The following is a 19,715-nucleotide window of genomic DNA, read 5'->3' as shown; positions in this document are numbered from 1 at the left end:
ACCCTTGAAAAAGCTGGGTTTTATAGGGAATTACACCCTTATGATGGTTATTTTATATTCCAATAACACCCTATCCCTTGAGGGTGTTTTGAACAACATATTACCCTTCGACCCATGGGGTGTAAGGGTGTGATCAGGAATATATTACCCCTTCACCTATCGGGTGTAATGAGCAATATAATAGCCCTTGAAGTACGGCATGTGGAAGCGGGTACATATGCACTTCATTGTTTGTTTCTAAGTCTACAGTTAGGCTAGCACACAGAAATGTTATGTATGGTGTGCATACAATAGGTAATGTGTTTACAAATGCACTGCATAGCAACTTTGAGAGAAAACACATTATCACTTGTGAGTGTTCTGCGTGAAATGGTCCCATTTATCACAGATACAGAGTGACTGCATGGAGGGTCATTTATTCTAGCCTCCTGTACAATATTTTGAGTTTGCACTATGCCTTGTGGTGACAAGTCTTGCGGCCGTTCTACATTGAAGAACAGTCTCATTCAAACCAAAGTTCCAGGACACAGGCGAGGATGATGATGCCTTTTTGCAGCTCCATTCCAATGTCCTAAGGCGAGCCATCATAGATGAAGCCATTTCTTCATTGATCACTGTAGCCATCTGCTTCTTTTCTACCTGCAAAATGATTTGTTGCAATTTAATGTCAGGAAAAGTACACGAAACATGACTAGCAGCGCTTCCCTGCATCATTCACTTTAATATTTCAAGATCACATGAAGAGCAGGTTAAAGAAAACAAGCACAGATAGTGCTTACTTCCAGGAAATCGTTATTTCGAAAGAATAAGGCATTTAATCTGCCACATCATGAATGTAGGAGAGACAGGCTACACAACTATATGAGGGCAATTCAGAAATTATTGCCTCCAAGCCCACTACTTTGCCAATATTACAGCAAACATTTTGAACTTTTTATCATTGATGCACTTATGCTTAAGCTATCGAATGTCACATGCCTCGCCTTCCTATCTCTTCTCGTTCCAGAGTAATCGAGCAATTCATGGCATCCAGTGGTGACGTCCAGTTCAAACAACAGGCTGTAATTGAATTTCTGACTGTGGAAGGTTGTGCGCATATCAACATTCATGGCCATTTGACTGCAGTTTACAGGAATGCCTGTGTTGACGTCAGCACTGTGCAGAGGTGGGCAAAGACTGTGAAAGACCAAAATCCTACCACATCAAATCTCCCGGATCAGCACCGAAATGGATGGCCCACAATGGCTTCTGATGAGGGTCATGAACATCAGCAGATGAGTTGACTCGGTGCAATCGCAGGATCAAGCAACACCAGATTGCAACACTCGCCATTTCCATTGCCTCAGTGAACCACGTCATTAAAGACCTGCGTTACAAGAAGACTTGCGTTTGTTGGGTGTCACGGTAACTGACGACTGACATGAAAAAGTCAAAGCATAGCCAACAAGTTCAATTCTTGTAACCCAAGAGGTTTTTAATTATGTGGTTCACTGAACCAATGGAAATAGCGAGTGTTGCTGCAATCTGGTGTTGCTTGATCTTACGATTGACCCGATTCAACTCGTCTGCCTGATGTTGATGATCCTCATAAGAAGCCATTGTTGGCTGTCCAGTTCGGTGCTGATCCTGGACATTTGATGCGGCTGGATTTTGATGTTTCTCAGTACTTGCCCACCTACACACAGTGCTGATTTCAACACAGGCATCCCCGTAAACTGCTTTCAGATGGCAATGAATGTTGAAGGGCGCAGAACCATCCGCAGTGAGAAATTCAATTACAGCCCACTGTTTCAACCGGACATCACCACTCGATGCCATGCATTGCTCGATTACTTTGGAACGTGAAGAGGAAGGAAGATGGGGCAAGTGACATTCTATAGCTTAAACATCAGTGCATTAAAGATAAAGAGCCAAAATGTTTTCAGTACTACTGGTAAAGTAGTGGGTTGTGCATCAGTGCACAACCCACTTTTGTGCCTCAGTGCATAAAAGAACATTTTGTTAAAAAAGTAAGTGGAACAACAGTGCATTTTTCTGGCAAGTTTGATGGTGCATATCTCCAAACTGACGCCATTCTGGAAATCAATTCCAAGTAGATACACCTTGTAATCTCACTGGCTATGATTCGTAAATTACAATATGTGCCCCAGATATGTGGTGGCGCTGGCAAACACTCCCAGCGTTCTACTAGGAAGCATAAATACCCAAGAAAGTGATGGGGAAACGGCGCCCGCAGTAGCTCAATTGGTAAAGCATCTAACGCGTAATGCAAAGACGTGGGTTCGTTCCCCACCTGCAGCAAGCTGTTTTTTCATCCGCTTTCATTTCCATTAATTTATCATTTCTTTATTTCATTTGTTAATCACAAGTAATTTACCCTAACTTGTCCTTGGTGTCAGTGTTTGCTGGCTTCTTAGGATATGATTAATAAACATCGGGTTTCTTGGTTAAGCCCCTTTCTTTTCGGTTATATTAGCTATAATGTAATTCATTCGAAAGATAATAAATTTTTTTAATTAGTTTAATATGTTTCGATTTCTTGTGCTAGATATATCTGCGTGTTTGAATATTCCTGCTCAAGGACTAGAATTATGCTATATGCAACAGGACTATATTTAAAAATTCCACAAGACTGAAAATCATCGCCCTGCATAAAAACAGTGTGAATTTAAAAACAAGCTTCAGTGAACCTTATTGAATCAGCAAATGGCCAGTGTAACTAGTCTGATCATCCTGGAAATCTTTTGTAGCTTATAAGCATAGTGAATTTCAATTCCACATTTAGGAGTGCAAATTTTTCTAGAAGTCAGCTTTTTCTTTTTAACAGCTAGCATCCCTGCCAGTTTGCTTAAACATAATGTTGCATGACTTCAACAGTACTGCACAATCACTTTTTTCTGCTCACAGTGTCTAGTGATGTGTCTTTAGCATCTGAGATAATTAATGTTCATGCAGATAAACATCAGAAAACATTGCAATAACTGCCAAGGAAATGCAATCATGCGTTTTGTTTACAAAAGAGCATGTGCTCTACCTTCTGCCAGGTTTGTTTTCCGTGTCAGGCTAGAACGGAACTTGCACAAGAGGCACCTTTTGCATCCATGAAGATATTTTATGAGGTTATGGTGGTGTCGAAACATGACATCAACCATAACACTTTAAACTATTTTATGAAACAGGTATTTGTACAAAGATAGAAAAGGCACCAATTTTGAATTTATCACATTTGGTTTAGAGTACCATAGTATAAATGGCTCAACTAGTACAGGTACGCAAACGGGCTAGTTGGTATTGGTCGATGACGTTAGACAATGTGAACTCGACAAAGGATGGAGAAAGAGGCGATAGCATTTGTTCCATTTCTCGCCACTTTTGACGTCCCTTGTACAAGTCTGCGCTGTCTGTCGAACATCATGGATCAACTAGTACAGCCTGAAAAAAATATGTCATGAAAGAAAACTTGACTTTCAACCTCGACAATTCTGCCTGTTAGGTATTATGGTTTCTTTAGAACTTATTTCTTTATACAAAGTCGGACCCATCAAGTAAAGCTTACTGAGAAAGAAATGAAGAACAACGTCAACACCTCTCAAGGCACATGCATCAAAGGAGTCAGAGCATCATACACATTACCTTTAGGTGCAAGAGTATTCTCTTTCTTAGGCAAACTGCATTTCTAGTTTCTTAAAGCCTATATATTTATTTGCCACAGCTATGGGAAAATCACAAGGTGGAAAAGATGTGTTGGTGCAATTTCAACTATTATGTACAACAGCAAAAGGTAAAGCACAGGAAGTCTCACTGCTCCTCTGTCTAAATGACATTCAGTTTCATTTGTCATGTCCACTCCTATCCTGATGGCAGCAGAAACAGTAAGACAGCAACGTGGTTCAGAAAGTAGATGAAGGAGCTGATATCCTAGCTGACATAAAGAGTAAAAAAAGGGAGCTGGTCAGGCCATGTAGTGCAGACGTGAGACATCATTAACTAGCGCGAAAAAGACAACGGACGACAGCTAGAAGCACACAGGACAGAACTCTAGGCTTCAACTGAAATTTTGGCTACACAGAAACATAGGATTCAGGGGATGCGACCTCAACGCATGGAAGCAACATTTATCTTTCCTTTTCCCTGCCTGACACAGGAGGTATTGGAGCCAATCGATGGGCAGGTTCATTTCGAGATACGAACACTCTTTTTTGGCGAGAGCAAGGGAGGGGTGCTTACACACTTATCACCCGCTTTTCGATGCAAAGTGCTTCGAATATTTTCTTGTCGACCTGCCTCTAGAGCCGCGTGGGCAGATGAGTGCTTTGAAACTGCTCAGTGCATGAGCACTTACAGCAATGATTGGCCAGATGGCCACCAGCCATGACAGATGCCCTATCTTTGTTCCCCCAAGCGGTCGTTTAAACACCGACCTGTTTTGCTTGAGGGCACATAGGGCAGCTTTGAGTGCCTTGGTGGCTGGTGGCCACATGGCCAATCATTGCCATATGTGCTCATGCACCAAGCAGTTTCAAAGCAATCGTGTGCTCAGGCAGCTCCAGAAGCAGGTACATAGGGAAATATACGAACCACTTTGCATCAAAAAAGTGGGGAATAGGTGTGTAAGCACCCGTCTCTGGCTCTTACCAAGAATGTTCGTAAGTGAAATTAACCTGTTCATAAATTTGTTCCGATAGCTCCTGTGTTGTTTCTGTCCGTCGACATTCTGTGCATTCCATGTTTCTGTGTAGCAAAAATTTCAGTTGAAGTCTAGACTTCTTTCTTATGTGCTTCTTGATGTTGTCTTTTTCACGCTAGTTATTGATGTCTCAAGTCTGCAATGAGCACCAACTAGCCCAAGTGCCTTCTTCAACCATGTAATGCATAGGGCAGATAACCGGTGGCACATTTACAGAATGGATGCCAAGAGAAGAGAAGGGTAGTCAAGGACGGTAGAGAAGTAGACTATGATGAAGTCAAAAAATTTTGCAGGCCTCACTTCGAATCAGCTAGCGCAAGACAGGGGTAATTGGAGCTCACTGGGGGAGGTCTTCATCCTCCGGTGAAAAAAATATGTAGGCCAATTGTGATGAAAAAAGTATACCTGTCGGGTCAGACGTCTTCACTGTCTTTTCAGCAACATGTAGGCCCAAGACAGCCAGTCGGTTCCCATGCAATTGCTTCATGCTGACTGCAACTGCATGGGCAGAAGAAAACAACCCACCATTAATACCATTCGAGATTGACGACTCAATAAAAGAACCTCTCAAAACTGCAAATACAATTAAGCATTTACCAGCTTAATAAATACATATATAAAGGCCAAGAATAGTTACAATAACCAGACACTTTATAACTAGACATTAAAATAAGGTAGTGAAGCGTACAATAACCGTAGGACGCTAAGTGCAATTCATTTCAGAAATACTGTTGACAACTGACAGGACGCCTTAGGCAGGGTTCAGTCACACAACAAGAAAACAAATAGTAGTAATAATAAGCACGCCTGCGTGAAACCAAGAAACGAGTACAAGGACGAGAAAAAAATTGATTAGGCTCGGTGTGCTTATTTATACAAAAAGATAAATTTATAAACAAATAGCGCAACCACGCATTCATCCGCAACAGCACGACAGCTTCTATAACAAACGAGCACAACTTAAAGCGATTGATAAGTACGTAGCCGGGACGGTCGTGGTTCTTTTGTTTTGCATTAGTTCTAGTCATGAAACCACAAGCATTGCAAGCTGCCTGCGCCATTACCTACCACGGGACCTCCGACAAAAAAAAATAAATAATAACAATTGACTGAAAGTACACAAGCGACATTTAATACGGTTGTCACACTGCACACTGTTGGCCGCGATCGATCCTGACTGGAATCGAATTTCTGGACGCGTTTGGCCTCGTTGCACAATCGGTGGACGGGAGCCAATCGCGGTCGAAAATTTCGATCCAGAACGCGCTCAATCGTGCTCGAAAGTGGCCGTGTGACACCGGTATTAGTCTGCGCCCATCTTTGGTAACAGAAAGAACCAATTAGTCAAACCAAAGTATTACTTCCCTGCCTGCGCCGAATACTGACGCGTAGCAGTACTTAATTCTCTACAACTCTAGTTGAGGACACGTGAACAATGAAACATTCATTTTTTTTTTCTGTTTCACATTCGGTGCCCATAGGCTACGCCTGGAGTACATATACTACACTCGCATCCAACACACCTTGCGCTGTCCTTTAAATAAATTACGCGAAAATTACTACCACAATGACGCACCATAAAAAAAGCGACGCTGAACGTGGCTACGTACGTACCTTTTATATGAGCAGTTCATGCGCCTTGCAAAAGGCCCTCGGTTTGAAGGCGGAGCGCTGTCACGATCTGTACTCTGGGCACGCCGTTTCGTTTACGTAGTGGATGGACCATGTTGACGATGCATTCCGCCGAAAAACAAAACGTCCACTTCATCACTGTTGAGGCCGAATGGAAGATGTTTCCTCCTTCGCCACGAATGACGGCCGTCGTAGGCGTAGTAAACACACTGTCACAAAGAAACACCGATGTCGTAGGCCGCTGGTGCTCTTCTTTCTCACGCATAATCGCGTCGCCTTCACTCCGGACGCTCACTTCGCGTCGATGAGCACAAAAGTACACGAAAACAACGAGGTGGTACAACCTAAACGCAGCAAAAAACAATCTAATTACTCACAACTTCAAGAATGTCACGGAGAACACACACATGTGCTCCCGGCGGCCCGCCGCGAGACGCAGGAAATGACGTAGCGGCGATAGCGGCGACACCCGTCGGGGGAAGTTATTTCAATTTCGGTTTCGTTTTCAAGGCATAAAAACAAATATTCTTTTAAACTATGTGTGTGTATTACTTTCAAAGCTATTTATTTTATGCTACCTCTAAGCCATTTTCTGTGTTTACGGGTAGTTTCACTGGAAATTTATTTCCAGAACCATGAGCTGATATCAAATCAAATGGGGCAAAGGTGGGCTGGTAACTGCGTGTAAGTGAATTGATTTGTCGATGCTTTCTTTTTTGTTTGTTTGCTTGGACGTTCATTTGTAAAGAGACGTGGCCCTTCCTGATTGTATAAGATACAGAGGTACTTGCGAGTCTGTCTTTTCTTTTATGCACAGAGAAACAGAGAGGGAAAAAAAGCTTTAATTGGCATTTTCAAGAAGTTCACAATGCTCATATTTCTGAACTGGAGTGTTCACTCAAATTTTAAATAGCTTGGATTAACGGCAGATATAAAAGTACTTGCATAATAGCTTTCTAAACGTATAGGCGACACCACGAAATTTCACATGTGCAGAATTACACGAAAACCTTAAGTTTCCAAGTACAAAAAGTATTTCTTTGCCTGCTGTCGTGTAAGTGCAACCGAAGCGAATCCAGATCTCGGGGGTTTTTTTTCTTTGTTTTTATGAGCGGATGAGCGAGTGGGGCCTATGACCGCTCAAAAGAAAGAACAAATATAACAACGATTCCCCTCTGGTGGACAGCACCGTGAGTTGTCGTTGTCATAATCTGATGTCGGTCTTTGTCTTACTGCAGTTGCTTATAATAGCAGTTTGACGGGTAATGAGGAAGATATACTCAAAATCGAGGTATTTTGTGCATGCGGTAGACAAGTCATTTTCGACCCAACTACGCTCGCCCTCAAACTACCACGAGCAGAGCAATTTAGTATTGTTCCCATTCAATAGCTGTGCCTATACCATCGCCGAACCCCTTTGCTCGGCGAGGGTGCAGCTGTGGTAAAGGCTATTGAATGACAACAACAATTTCCTGGCAAAGTGTGGGAACTGTGATGACATTTCGTCTGGGTGTTGGCTTTAAGCATTCTCTTGTCTCCCCTTAGTACCATACTGTCTCTCCTCTGCGCTGTTTCATGTGAGTACAAAAAAGTAAGTGCTGCACCTTCTGCACTACTTTTGCGGTGGGTGGGGGTGGGCAGAAGGGGGCTAACGCGTAATTAGTCTTCCAGAGGGCATTGTGTCGATGGCCAGGGTGTTTCAGTGGGCATTGTGACGGCCAAAGAGGTCCAAAGAGCATTGTAGCGATGCCCACGAAGTTCTCGCTAAAAGGACTCGCACACGCCTTCCCCGCGTCCCTCTCATGTTCATTATGCACGCTCTCAAACCACCCACCGACGCGGCTGGCAAGCCAGTGACAGCAGCAGCAGCAGAATTGGAAAAAGTGAGGGAGGAGGCATAGAAAGCTTCGCTTTAAAATCTGGCAGAGCGCCCCTGTGCACGCTGTAACCTGCAATCCAGAGCTCTGGTGTTTTGACAAAATTCAATTTCATTCTGCAAAGTATTTCTTTCCCGTATTCAGCATGTGCACCTGTCCTACCCGTCTCGCGAGGGGAGACGGGCGAGTCTCGCGCAGGTCTACATATGCCAAGACATCGCGAACGTACTTGGCAGGTGGGCAGTAGCGCGCACACTTGAAAAATGCCTCACCACTGTTCCGTGAACAAAGATTGGTCTGCAAATGCCCCGCCAATTTATGGAATCTTGTTATATCTACAATGATTGGCTTGATATCCTATTCATGCATTCAATAATACTGTCTCCAATTTGGGAGGGGAAATATTTCAGTAAATACCGTTGTTAGTCGGTGTTGTAAATACTTTATGCATCGCAAGTTGTACGTTGGTTCTCTATACTTTCTTAGATTATTCTCCCTTTCTTTTTGAGCACTCCGTTCAGGCAGCTGTTTGTAAGCCAGTAGAACGTTCCTTTACTATACAACTACAAACTTAATAGTTTTTTTTGTACAGCCAGCTTCGTAAATTGACGCAGACGCGAAGCCATGAGCGTTTTGCACGGCTCTTTCTGCAGATGCTGCTTGAGCAAAGCATTGTGGTGGGTGAGAAGGCTCAAGTTTGCCAACGAACCTACCTTGTTTATAAACTTGAGAGAAGCAGAACGAATTGGGGTTATTGATTCGGCGAAAGAAGGTCAGGTGGGGTCAAAGCTTCTCGAATCGGCGTATCTTTTGTCCGCGTATGGTTCGTCGCACCCTTTTCTGCCTGTTTTGTCATGCTTGAAAGAAACCTAGAAGACCGCACTGCTTTAGAGCAATTGTGGCGCGTCCAGCTGCATGCTGTCACGTGGCCTATTCATTTTGCTAGATTCCTGGCGTCCCAAAAGCAAGAGCTGCACTAGTTCTGCCTTGCTGAAAACATTTTGAACATTTTTCTTTTGGTTAAGTATTCAATACTAAAAAAAAGTAGGTGCGCGCTTTTGGATTCCGCGGAATTTGTGCGTGACGACATTTAGGAACTGTGTGCCACCTAGAACACTGTGACATAATAGATAGTAGTGCTTCAGCAACAGGTTTTTCCCAGGACATATTTAAAATGGCTTATCAAAACAGACAGTGAAACGGAGGGGGACTCTCTTCAGGAGTTTTGTCGGCTTTGAAAGCCCGACATGAGGGGGGAAGGGCTTGGGGTAAGGCAGGGCCCATTTCTGGACCCTCCACTGGTTTTTAGTGCCGTGGGACACGCCGTCTCTTCGTGCAATTGTATGTTTGTGAATGTGATAAAAACAAACAAAAACACCCTTGCACCCACCCCCAATATTCTTAGTCAGTGCACCCTTTCGGTGGGTAAAAGGGTGTTATGGCATCTAGAACTGCCCTATGCTTCGCAAAAAGTCATGATGATGGGATGTTTCTTGAATGAAAACACCCTTCAAGGGTGTTATGATTCGCAATTCTCACCATCAAGGGTGTAAATTATTTTACTGTGCACCCGCCGCGTTACGTAGGCAGCAGTAAATGCGATCCGTGCCGTAATCGCGCACGTTGAAGCCGCCTCGAGGGCGTACGACGATTTTGTAATCGTCCGGCGGCAACTCTGGCATTCGGCTTGCCATGGCAACCTGCTGCACTTGACGGGCGTACTTCCTTTTGTACTGCGCTGTGGTGACTCCCGTAGTCGATGTGGCTACCGTCCGTGGCTGCATGTGCACATGCTGGTTATGCGCCGACTCGGTCGCACCGTCGGCCTGTTTCTTCCTCTTGACATCGCACCACCCCGCTCCCTTGCCGAAATCTTCCGGCCTAATATCTGTTCCTTCGACCTGTACAACTTCCATTGAACGTCAGGAAAGGCCTGGCACCTTGCCGTCGGAGTCTGGGAGCTCCAATGAGGTCCGGCGGCACGGTAGGCTTGGCACGCCCCGCCGCCGCGGCGGCCGGGCAATAGTAGCCTACGTGGAGATAGGCTTAGCTCGCCCCGCCTGCGTGGCGGGACAAAAGGCGTTGCTTATCGGCCAGAAGATGGGCCCACCTGGCGAAACTTGGTGTCGGGGGAGTCCTGAAGAGTCCGCCGATCGCTGGTAAGAAGAATTACCACGAGAAGCTCGATAATCCGCCAAAAACATAGGAAAATAGAGGAGCCGACACGAAGCACGCCTGCACTCCGTGGTCTTCTTCTTCTTATTCTTTTCTTATTTCTTATTCTTATTCTTTTCTTATTCTTCTTATTCTTATTTTCTTATTCTTATTCTTCTTATTCTTATTCTTATTCTTATCTTTCTTATTCTTATTCTTTTCTTATTCTTCTTATTCTTCTTCTTCTTCTTCTTCTTCTTCTTCTTCTTCTTCTTCTTCTTCTTCTTCTTCTTCTTCTTCTTCTTCTTCTTCTCTAAGTTACGAAAAAAATATTTTTTAGGAAACCGTCAAAGGCATAATTTTCATCATACCTTTACAATCTCTTATTTGTGCTTGTAAGTTCCGTGGAAACGTCCTCCAACGCTACTTGTTATAAGCGAACCACAAATTACTCAATAGTCTGTTTCTGCTTATTTTGATATGTTCAACGAGGCACGTATTAAGCTTCCTCTATCTTCTCGGTGAACTACATGGTCCACTTAGGCTGGGTTTGGTGAAAATAAGCATGGTATGGTATGAAAAACTTTATTGAGGTCCTTCAGGTCATTGTAGTAAGCGGCAGATTATAACTAATGCGTAGACAATTTTAGACATATGTGGTTAAAATGCGGTTTTTAAATTACGCATGCAAGTTGTCCGGAGCGTCATAAGTATGTTTTGCGAACGGCGCAGAATTTAGTGTTTTGTGCTGAAAATTCGGCCACTAAGATAAAATTTGGCAAAAATATGGGGAGAAACTATATGGCGAGTGAGCATGAGAAGTAGTATGTGTGAGGACAAATTAAACCCGCCCTAAATAAGCGGCAGTGTCACCCGTAGGGCGAAGTATTGAAAGCGATAGCGATATTCAGCGTTGTGCTGAAGCTTCCCGGGTGGTGTTCAGCCATACGGCGGGGACGACATGTTTGCGCGACACACAAAGCAACGCAACTGTTGCTGCGCAGAAGAAATAGTGGCCATGGCCTCCCAGATTTCTCACGCTGGTAGGTTTTGTTCAGGCCATCCCATTCGGCGCAATCCCCAGAAAGAAAAGTGTAATCCGGTGCGCGCGTCCGGCTTTCCCGAGGTGGCGCTGTTAGCCGAGGGCTCTGGAGCCAATGGGGACGGCCGTAGAAGGCAGACGGAGCGAGAACCTGCGCACTGCCTCTATTTTAAAGCGAAGCTTTCTTGCCGAGATCCAGGCACATTTTCATACGTACATGGCTTCTAACGCCGAACGCGTTTAACGGGCCGGCACCATCTAGTAACGGCGCAACAGTGAAGCAGTTTACGAGCTTAAACTGTCAAGAATATAATTTTACACAATAATTACTAAAGTGAACGGTGGCGGTAGTGCGTACGGGAGTTGCAAGCAGGGTAGTATTCAGCCAGCACAGGATTGGTGGTTAGTAAGTGGATTTGCCTAAACTGTATCCTTTTGGCTTTAAACGGCTTTGTGACGTCGCAAACTCATCATTTTCAATAAAGTATGGTGTTAAATGTTCAACAATTACAAAAAAAACATTAATAAAATTGTCTGATGGCCGTATTTGAACAACAAACCTGATATGAGCAAACAAGCCTGATATTGAAACCATTGCGCCATGGAAGCAGCGTCGGCAAGCGGCATATTCACCCTTTTCGCGAAGCAGTTTGGTCTATACGGAAACGAGGTGGCACTTTCGGCGCCACGCTCCACGCTCCCTCAGAGAAAGCTCGCAAATACGAAGTCATTACCTCTTCTGCCCTGCTTCCGTGAGATCAGCTGTCGGAAATGCAACTGGGTTTTCGCTAACGCACTGTGCTCCATTCATATTGCAAGATATGGAGTGGTGAGGGGAAGACGTGTGCAGTAGCTGGCTGCAAAAATTGGCACAGGCATATTAAGGAATGGAATTAATATGCCCATCCAAGTTCACGAACCGCTGCCACATAAGGACTGCCTGTGTTGCTGACTCTTCGCGATGCATGGCTTCACTCGAGGATAAAAAAATGGAAAACGCCTAAGCTTCGCCTTTAAGAGTAGAACGCGATAACATTCAAAGATCTCTGGTTGCTTATCACGCTTCCCGGCTGCTGCAGCGTATGTAAACGTAATTATTATTGGGGAACGCTGGCGGTGAAGCTATGAACCAAGGTGGGCTTTCTTGTAGAAACGCGGCCTCTTGCGTGGGCCGCGTTGCGACGGAGGCGAGCGCCATCTGGAGGTGTTGCAAGAAACCAGACGCGCTGCTCCATGGCCTCCAAGATATTCGCGCACCTACGCGTGCAAATGGCAGGCGCCGTGGCCGGTCTGTGAATGGTAGAAACACTGGAAAATGTGAGTTTTCGCGTTACAGAATTATGTTTTCTCGTATAGTTAAATCACAGTCCGACGCTATAATGTCTGTAAGTTGTGCGGAAGTCGAACTTTACGATTTTTCTACGTATTATAACTTGAGAAATTCAATTAGTTCAGTAACATCCTTGAGCCACATGGAGGGCTCGGGTATACGTGGTTCGAAACGCTTTCTGCCGAAACGAATGCCGATGCTGGACGCGGGACACCAGTCGCCGGCGCCGGATTTTCTGCGGCATGGGCCCTTAACGCTATAGCGTTAAGGTCACTCATCCACCAGTGTTGTAGCGCTAACATCCAAGGTAAAGACTTCAACTCCAGAACCTCTGCGCGAGTGAGCACTACTCGTTATACGGTGAGAAAGCTCCGCTTCTTGGCATACAGTAAGTTTCTCGCACGTTATCTACACACATCCAACCTCACTCACAAGCAAAATTACGTCCACTCTATCGCCAATGTATCAAGAGTAAAACAACGGGCGCATACTTGAATAAATGCGCCGAAACGTGGGTGACGGCGACTACACCGACAGCACACTAATGTTCGAAGCTGAACGTCCTGCAATGATCCACGCAGTAAGCGAGTGACTAGCGATAATACTTATTTTCTACAAGCTACTACAACACACAGAAAATCTGCGTTACAAGTCAGCTGAGCACACCAACTAACAACTGAGCACACCCGCAAGCGATCAGACAGAAAATAAACAATCGGATAGTGACCGCTCGGGGGAAATTCACTGAATCAGAAACATGACAAGCCACTGCTTAAAAGTATTTGCAAAATAAAGGACGAAGAGCTAAATGCACTGATACTGATTCAATTCATAAGCGGGAAGTTAGGATCGCTTGGAATAAATTTTATCTTCGCTTTTATTACAAGCACCGTATACGCTGCTCGCGCCATTTGGACCAAGTGTAATGAACTCCAAAAGCGCTTACATGTCCTTTGAAGTGGTAGCCAAAGCTTTGCGTGTCGTCCGCCCAGTTACCGTCTACGATATTCGCAGAAACAGAGCTTTGCAGAGTGGCACCGGTGTCATGCACATCCATCGAGGAAGCTTTAGCTCGGGCTCAACTCCGACGCAGCCTACTAAAATACATGTAAAACTCAAAAACGTTTTTCTGAGATAACCCCTGGACCAATTTTAATGAAATTTGTTGCATTTGAGAGAGAAAGTTAAGTTCTAGTGACTGTTGGAAAAGGAATTTCGATTTAGGGCCCGAATTTTGTTTAAAACATTTTCAAATATCCGACCGTGTGAAAAAAATAGAACGACGACGTTTACAAATTCATAGCTCTGCATCAAGAACATATTTCGTGATTCTGTTAACGGTATCTATTAGATCTTTCGAAGCGGACAAATTCGATAAGTCATTTTACATCTTACGTGAATTTGTTACATAGGTTACAAGGGTTCTGCAAAAGCTGTATTTCCATATTACTACATTTTATTGCCATATTTTAAGTTTTTCTTTTAAATGCAACGAACCTCGTCATATTTGGTGCAGTGGTTGCCGAGAAAAACGAATTCTCCTTTTACATGTATTTAGATAGGATCACCCGAGCTAAAGCTTCCTTTTAAGCACAGAGACAATGGAGGCAGCTAAGGCAAGCAATGGACGCGTCGCCAAGTGATCAAACATAGTAACGCTCACGGGATCGCCGGAAAAGGATTTATAGAATAATACCCTTTCTCGCAGGCAAGGCAGCGCGTTGAGACGGTTGGCGTGTTTCGTTACCCATTTTCACACGGAGAAACTGGCGCATCAGAAATACCAGGAGTGCAACACGACACTGCGAATACCACTGAAAATTTATTCAAATTGGATACGTATGATGTACTGCATGTAAATACGCGTATATATTATCCGTCCTGTCCATAATTCAATGCAAACAAAATGATTTCTTCGTATAACATGCTGCTCTTTAATACTAATATTTATACCTCGAAAACGCCACAGTTTATATATCCACACACATGATTCTTGAGCTGAAGTCACACCAGGGAGGTTACGCTTGACATACTAGGGGTGGTCAAAAGATCCCAGGGCACAGCGTGTTCGACAAAGTTCACTTTCAAACAAGCTGCGGAGCACCTGGAGTAATTTTAGCACTCGAAATGTGTGCGTGGTGAGAGACAGCGTACCATGGGGGGGGGTCTTCATAGAAACCTTGGGGCATTTATAATCCGGCGCAGGACGCGCCACATTCGCACGAAGTCAACGTGTTCGCGCACGCTGTGGCCTGCAACCTACTGACGACCCCTATACATCTCAACTGGAGTTGAGTCTGCCCGCTTTTTCACGTGTTGTGGAAGGTTTTCACAGGATATGTCCCTGGCAATTTTTGAGCTCTGCCTCGTGCTCAGCCTCGAACATGTTGCCGTGTAAACCACTTAGTTCTTTAGTGTCGTTAGTTTCCCTTGTATATTTCAATATCTTTATTCATTGATTTTGTAGTAACTGAAGTCCATACTTGTGTTGTGTTTAATAGCTTATTTTTCTGAACCTAGACACGTCCCACCCACCCATATCAGCGGAGGAAACAGAAACCATACTACTTACTTACCGAGCTCTACTGCAACGCTATCGGCTTGGGCGCAGGGCATACCCCCCTCCACATCCAAAACTAACAACAGACGAAAGCACAAACTACAGGCGATTCCAGAGTAATACTTTCACACATGGCATCTTATTGAGTCATATCCAACCGACGCTATACAGCTACATCTGTCCCCAGTGCAACTTGCAAGAGTACACCTTCTACCGCAATGCAAGTACATCCAAGCAAACATCACAACGACCCACCCAGCAGCAGCAGGCTTGGACCGAAACATCCTCACTGACACGGGAGAGGCTGTAGGGTGCCTGGACTAAGGGTTCCTCCAACCTCGAGTGACAAGTCACCATTTTAATAGAAGTTTATTCATTTGTTCACTCATTTTGAACAAATCCTGTATAGGTTCCCACATCATCCATAGTTTGTAAACTAGTAGACGGAATTGTAGATGGCAGAGTTTAATTGCTGTCTGCCCAATTTTTCTTTCTTCTTTTTTTCTCACTTTGAATTCCAGAAATTACGCATGTGACGTGACAATTTCCGGGTTTATACGCCTATTCTGAAGCGCATTACTGCTCGCATAATATCTACAGTCATCTTCCAGCGCGTAGTATTTCATGTCCTTAGTGTGATGCTGCGTGTGATTGCGTTGCGCGCATGATGCTTTTGTTACGTGACGCTTTTTTCTATTGCCTTGTTAGATAACAGTTGTTTTACGTTACTGTACCGATATTTCTCCTATTCAGTGCCTCCCTGAAGGCATATAAGGAGGAGAAGGAATGAACGTTTATTGTAAGAAACAGTGAGAAAGTGTCCTTTCTTCGCGCTAGGTGGGCGGCTCTCTTATGCTATCTTCGGCTGGTCGTTTCTGAGCGCTCTGGAGCGCTCTCGCGAGCGGCGTTGTCTTCGGCTGGTTGAAAGAGGGTGCGCGCCCAGCGTTCGGCTGGTTCTTCTCGATTGCTCTCCTCCATCTCGGAGCGCTCTGAGGCGCTCCGAGCCCTGTCGTCGGAGCAGTCATCGAGATTGAAACGTCATCGCAGCGCCGCGTCGCTGCTGTTGGCGACGGCCCACCGTAACCTTGGCAACCTAGGCCACTGCATGCTGTCGTCTCGACGAACGCTCGTCCCGCCGGCACTTCCGCCGGTTTTTCCGGCAGCGCCGGGAGCTTTGGATAGGCAAATCATCGGACGTTGGCAGTAGTCACGTGGTTTCGCATCGGCAATTTCCTCCTCCGAGAGCGAGTCGCACGTTTAGCTTGCGCGCTTGTCCTCTACCCTTGAGCTCGGGAAACGCACGATCTATATATATACCCGACTCTGCTTCGGGGCATACAGGCGACCAGTCGAAGATACCATTAGTCCAGAAAGCCGTTGGCTAACGCTGCAGCCCGCGCCCGGTCCACCAGACTTCGCTGATATTCCAGGCTCTGTATAAGGTATTCATAAAGAATGATAGTGCAAAAATTAAGCATGCCGTGTGCATGCTGCCGTGTTCACGCTGGAAAGTAACTAGTATTTTTTTAAGTTATAGGGTTTGACGTGCCAAAACTACTTTTTGATTATGGGGCACGCCGTAGTGCAGGACTCTGGAAATTTCGACCACCTGGGGTTCTTTAACATGTACCTAAATCTAAGTACATGGATGTTTTCGCGTTTCGCCCCCATCGAAATGTGGCCGCCATGGCCGGGATTCCTAGCATTCTTGTACTCAATATATTTACTATTGTAATCATGGTTGTGTTCAGATACGGTAATGCCAGCGTGAGTGGCAGCTACATATACTAATAAACGAGTAAATAGTGGCATAACTTGTTATTCCACGCTTGGTGCACAATTCCTCGCTCCATCCAGCCTTGAATTCACGTAGCAGAACACAGAGTTTCTTTATTCGGCCCCTCCCCTGCCCCCCGAAAAAAAAAAAACAATCGGAAAGGTTGCTGCGCCTTAGCTGCACCATTCTTCGTGAGCTTGCGCATTGCAGTGGCACTTCACTTTGAATATTTGCCTCTGGAGTGACATGCTCAGTGCTGCGAGTTAGGTTTGTCCGCTTGCCGACAAAACCAGCACTAGATACATATATAAGCATAAACTTTTTCCTTTCTTTACTCTCGTATAATGATCGTGAATGCTGTCGTTTGTGAGCTGATGCATGCCAATACGTACAACACTCGTTTGTGTCAGCACCATGGAGTTCCAGAAGGTGGTGTCTTGAGTCCCACGCTTTTCAACCTTGTACTCATTGGTCTCGTGGAACGACTTCCGAATACAGTTAAAATATCAATGTATGCCGATGACATCTGCGTCTGGGCATCTGGTGTGACACGGCCGCAAGTCCGCGCCAGGCTTCAAAAAAGCTGCCACGTCAACATCGGCCTACTTAAATGAACAAGACCTCAAGATCTCGCCAGAAAAATGCGCATTGGTCGCGTTTAGCCGGAAGCCAATGAGATCATACAATGTCTCTATCGACGGTGAAAGCATACCTTATGTCAGGACGCACCGATGCTTAGGCGTAATCATTGATCGTGGCCTCTGCTGGAGTCCTCATGTGGCCTACCTAAAGAAGCGCCTGACGGATATCTCTAATGAATTTAAGTTTCTTGGAGGAAATGTCTGGGGTACTTCAGTACATGCAATGATGCAACTGTACAGGAAGCTCTTTCTTGGGTATTTGCGATACAGCTTGCCTGTGCTGACCAACACCTGCAGAAGTAGTATCCGTACGCTCGAAAGCGTCCAGGCCCAGGCACTTAGAGTGTGTCTTGTCTCGTCAACGGCTGAAACAATTGCCATTGCACACGATTTCCCAGCCAAGACCCATATAGTCATGGAAGCGCTCAGAGCACACGTAAGACACCTTGCTTGAGCCCCTGCCCATCGTCTAGCTTCACTGCCAGAGGATCGACCACGTGCTTCCTTTTCTGAAACAGTACTGCCTTATCGTGCATACCTTCCATCAGGTTATACAGCTCCAGCGAAAGTTCCGTTTCCACCATGGTGCTTGGCTCAAGCAAAGGTCCGACGTCGTGTTTCAGTGGCTGCCTGGCCATTGCGGTATCTCCGGCAACGACCTCGCTGACGAGGCTGCTAGGAAAGCGCACGAAGGAGCAACCCTTGTGTCTGTACCTTTATCGCGGACCGACGCAGCCCAACACCTAAGCAAGGTAGCACACCGTATGACACTAGAGAAGTGGCACACACCTGAATTCACCCAAGAACGATTGCATTCCCTCGACCCCTCTATGCAACTGCGGCTGTTACCAGGACTTCTGCGAAATGAGGAAACAATGCTGTGCCGCTTACGCTTGGGCGTCGCATTCACCAATGCATATACATTTTTGATCGGAATGACTGATAGCGCCGACTGTAATGCCTGTGGTGCGGAGGAAACTATAGAACATCTACTGTGCTACTGCCCATCTTTTCAAAACGAAAGACATGACCTCTGCACAGCTCTCAATCAGCTAGATAGAACACCGTTCACCTTGAAGAAGATCTTGGGACCATGGCCTCACATATCGCAGCTACAAAAGGCCACAAAAGCTCTGCTGCGATATTTGAAGGCTACTGGACTGAGTCAGCGTCTGTGATCCGGACTGAGTGACCGAACGATATCCCCAGTGGACTTTCTCTTCTTCTTTTAATCTTTCCGTCCCCTTTTCCCTTTCCCCAGTGTAGGGTAGCCAACCGGGCTCAGTCCTGGTTAACCTCCCTACCTTTCCTTTATCATTTGCTCTCTCTCTCGACTAATGGTACCAGGAATACGAACAAAAGCCCAACTCTCGTCTCCAGCCGTCAAGCAGCTTTCACAGCTCTTGCTGTACGAGACGTACAACGAGCGTTATCATCTTTATACTGACGCTTCAACCATGGTGAATGGGTCTGCAGGATCAGTGATCTTTCCTGCAAAATCTTCCACCATAAAGATTCGACTATCTCACCAGACTACATCGACGGCCGCGGAGCTTGCTGCTATTCGTTGTGCACTTCGTGTAATTTCTGAAGAACTACCCAAGAAATGGAGCGTGTTCACTGACTCCAAAGCTGCTCTTCATTGTTTGGTTTCTGCCTTACGCCGAGGACCCCACGAACAACTAGTTCTAGAAATTAGACTTCTGCTTTACCAGCTCATTGATCAAGGACACGACATCACGTTGCAGTGGATTCCAAGCCACTGTGGCATAACGGGCAATGAACTTGCCGACGCAGCAGCATGATCTGCACATGAGGAGGGCTTGCAAGACTCCATTCCATTCTCAAGAACAGACGCTGCAACGAAAATTCGTGTGCTTGCAAATGAAGCCATCAAAACTTTATGGAACACACCAAGCTTAAAGCATACACGTCTACACCGACTGGACCCATCCCTTCGACTTCGACCCCCATCTGGACTCTCTCGACTCGAAACTGCAGTACTTTGCCGACTG

At 45.4% G+C, this 19,715-nt stretch overlaps 1 long non-coding RNA gene across 1 annotated transcript; it reads right to left on the bottom strand.

Annotated features, from left to right (window-relative positions):
• Positions 1 to 471: 471 nt before the first annotated feature.
• Positions 472 to 6,809, bottom strand: LOC139055430 (uncharacterized). Its single transcript, XR_011511748.1, has 3 exons — positions 6,302 to 6,809; positions 5,093 to 5,185; positions 472 to 639 (listed from the first exon to the last, which is right to left on the bottom strand). It is a non-coding gene; the product is annotated as an uncharacterized lncRNA (long non-coding RNA).
• Between the last annotated feature and the right edge of the window lie 12,906 nt (positions 6,810 to 19,715).

The sequence above is a fragment of the Dermacentor albipictus genome, chromosome 2 (assembly GCF_038994185.2).
Source record: "Dermacentor albipictus isolate Rhodes 1998 colony chromosome 2, USDA_Dalb.pri_finalv2, whole genome shotgun sequence".
Lineage (NCBI taxonomy): Eukaryota > Metazoa > Arthropoda > Arachnida > Ixodida > Ixodidae > Dermacentor > Dermacentor albipictus.
The sequence above is the reverse complement of the archived record's forward strand: the minus strand, read 5'-3'. Positions and strand labels throughout refer to the sequence as shown.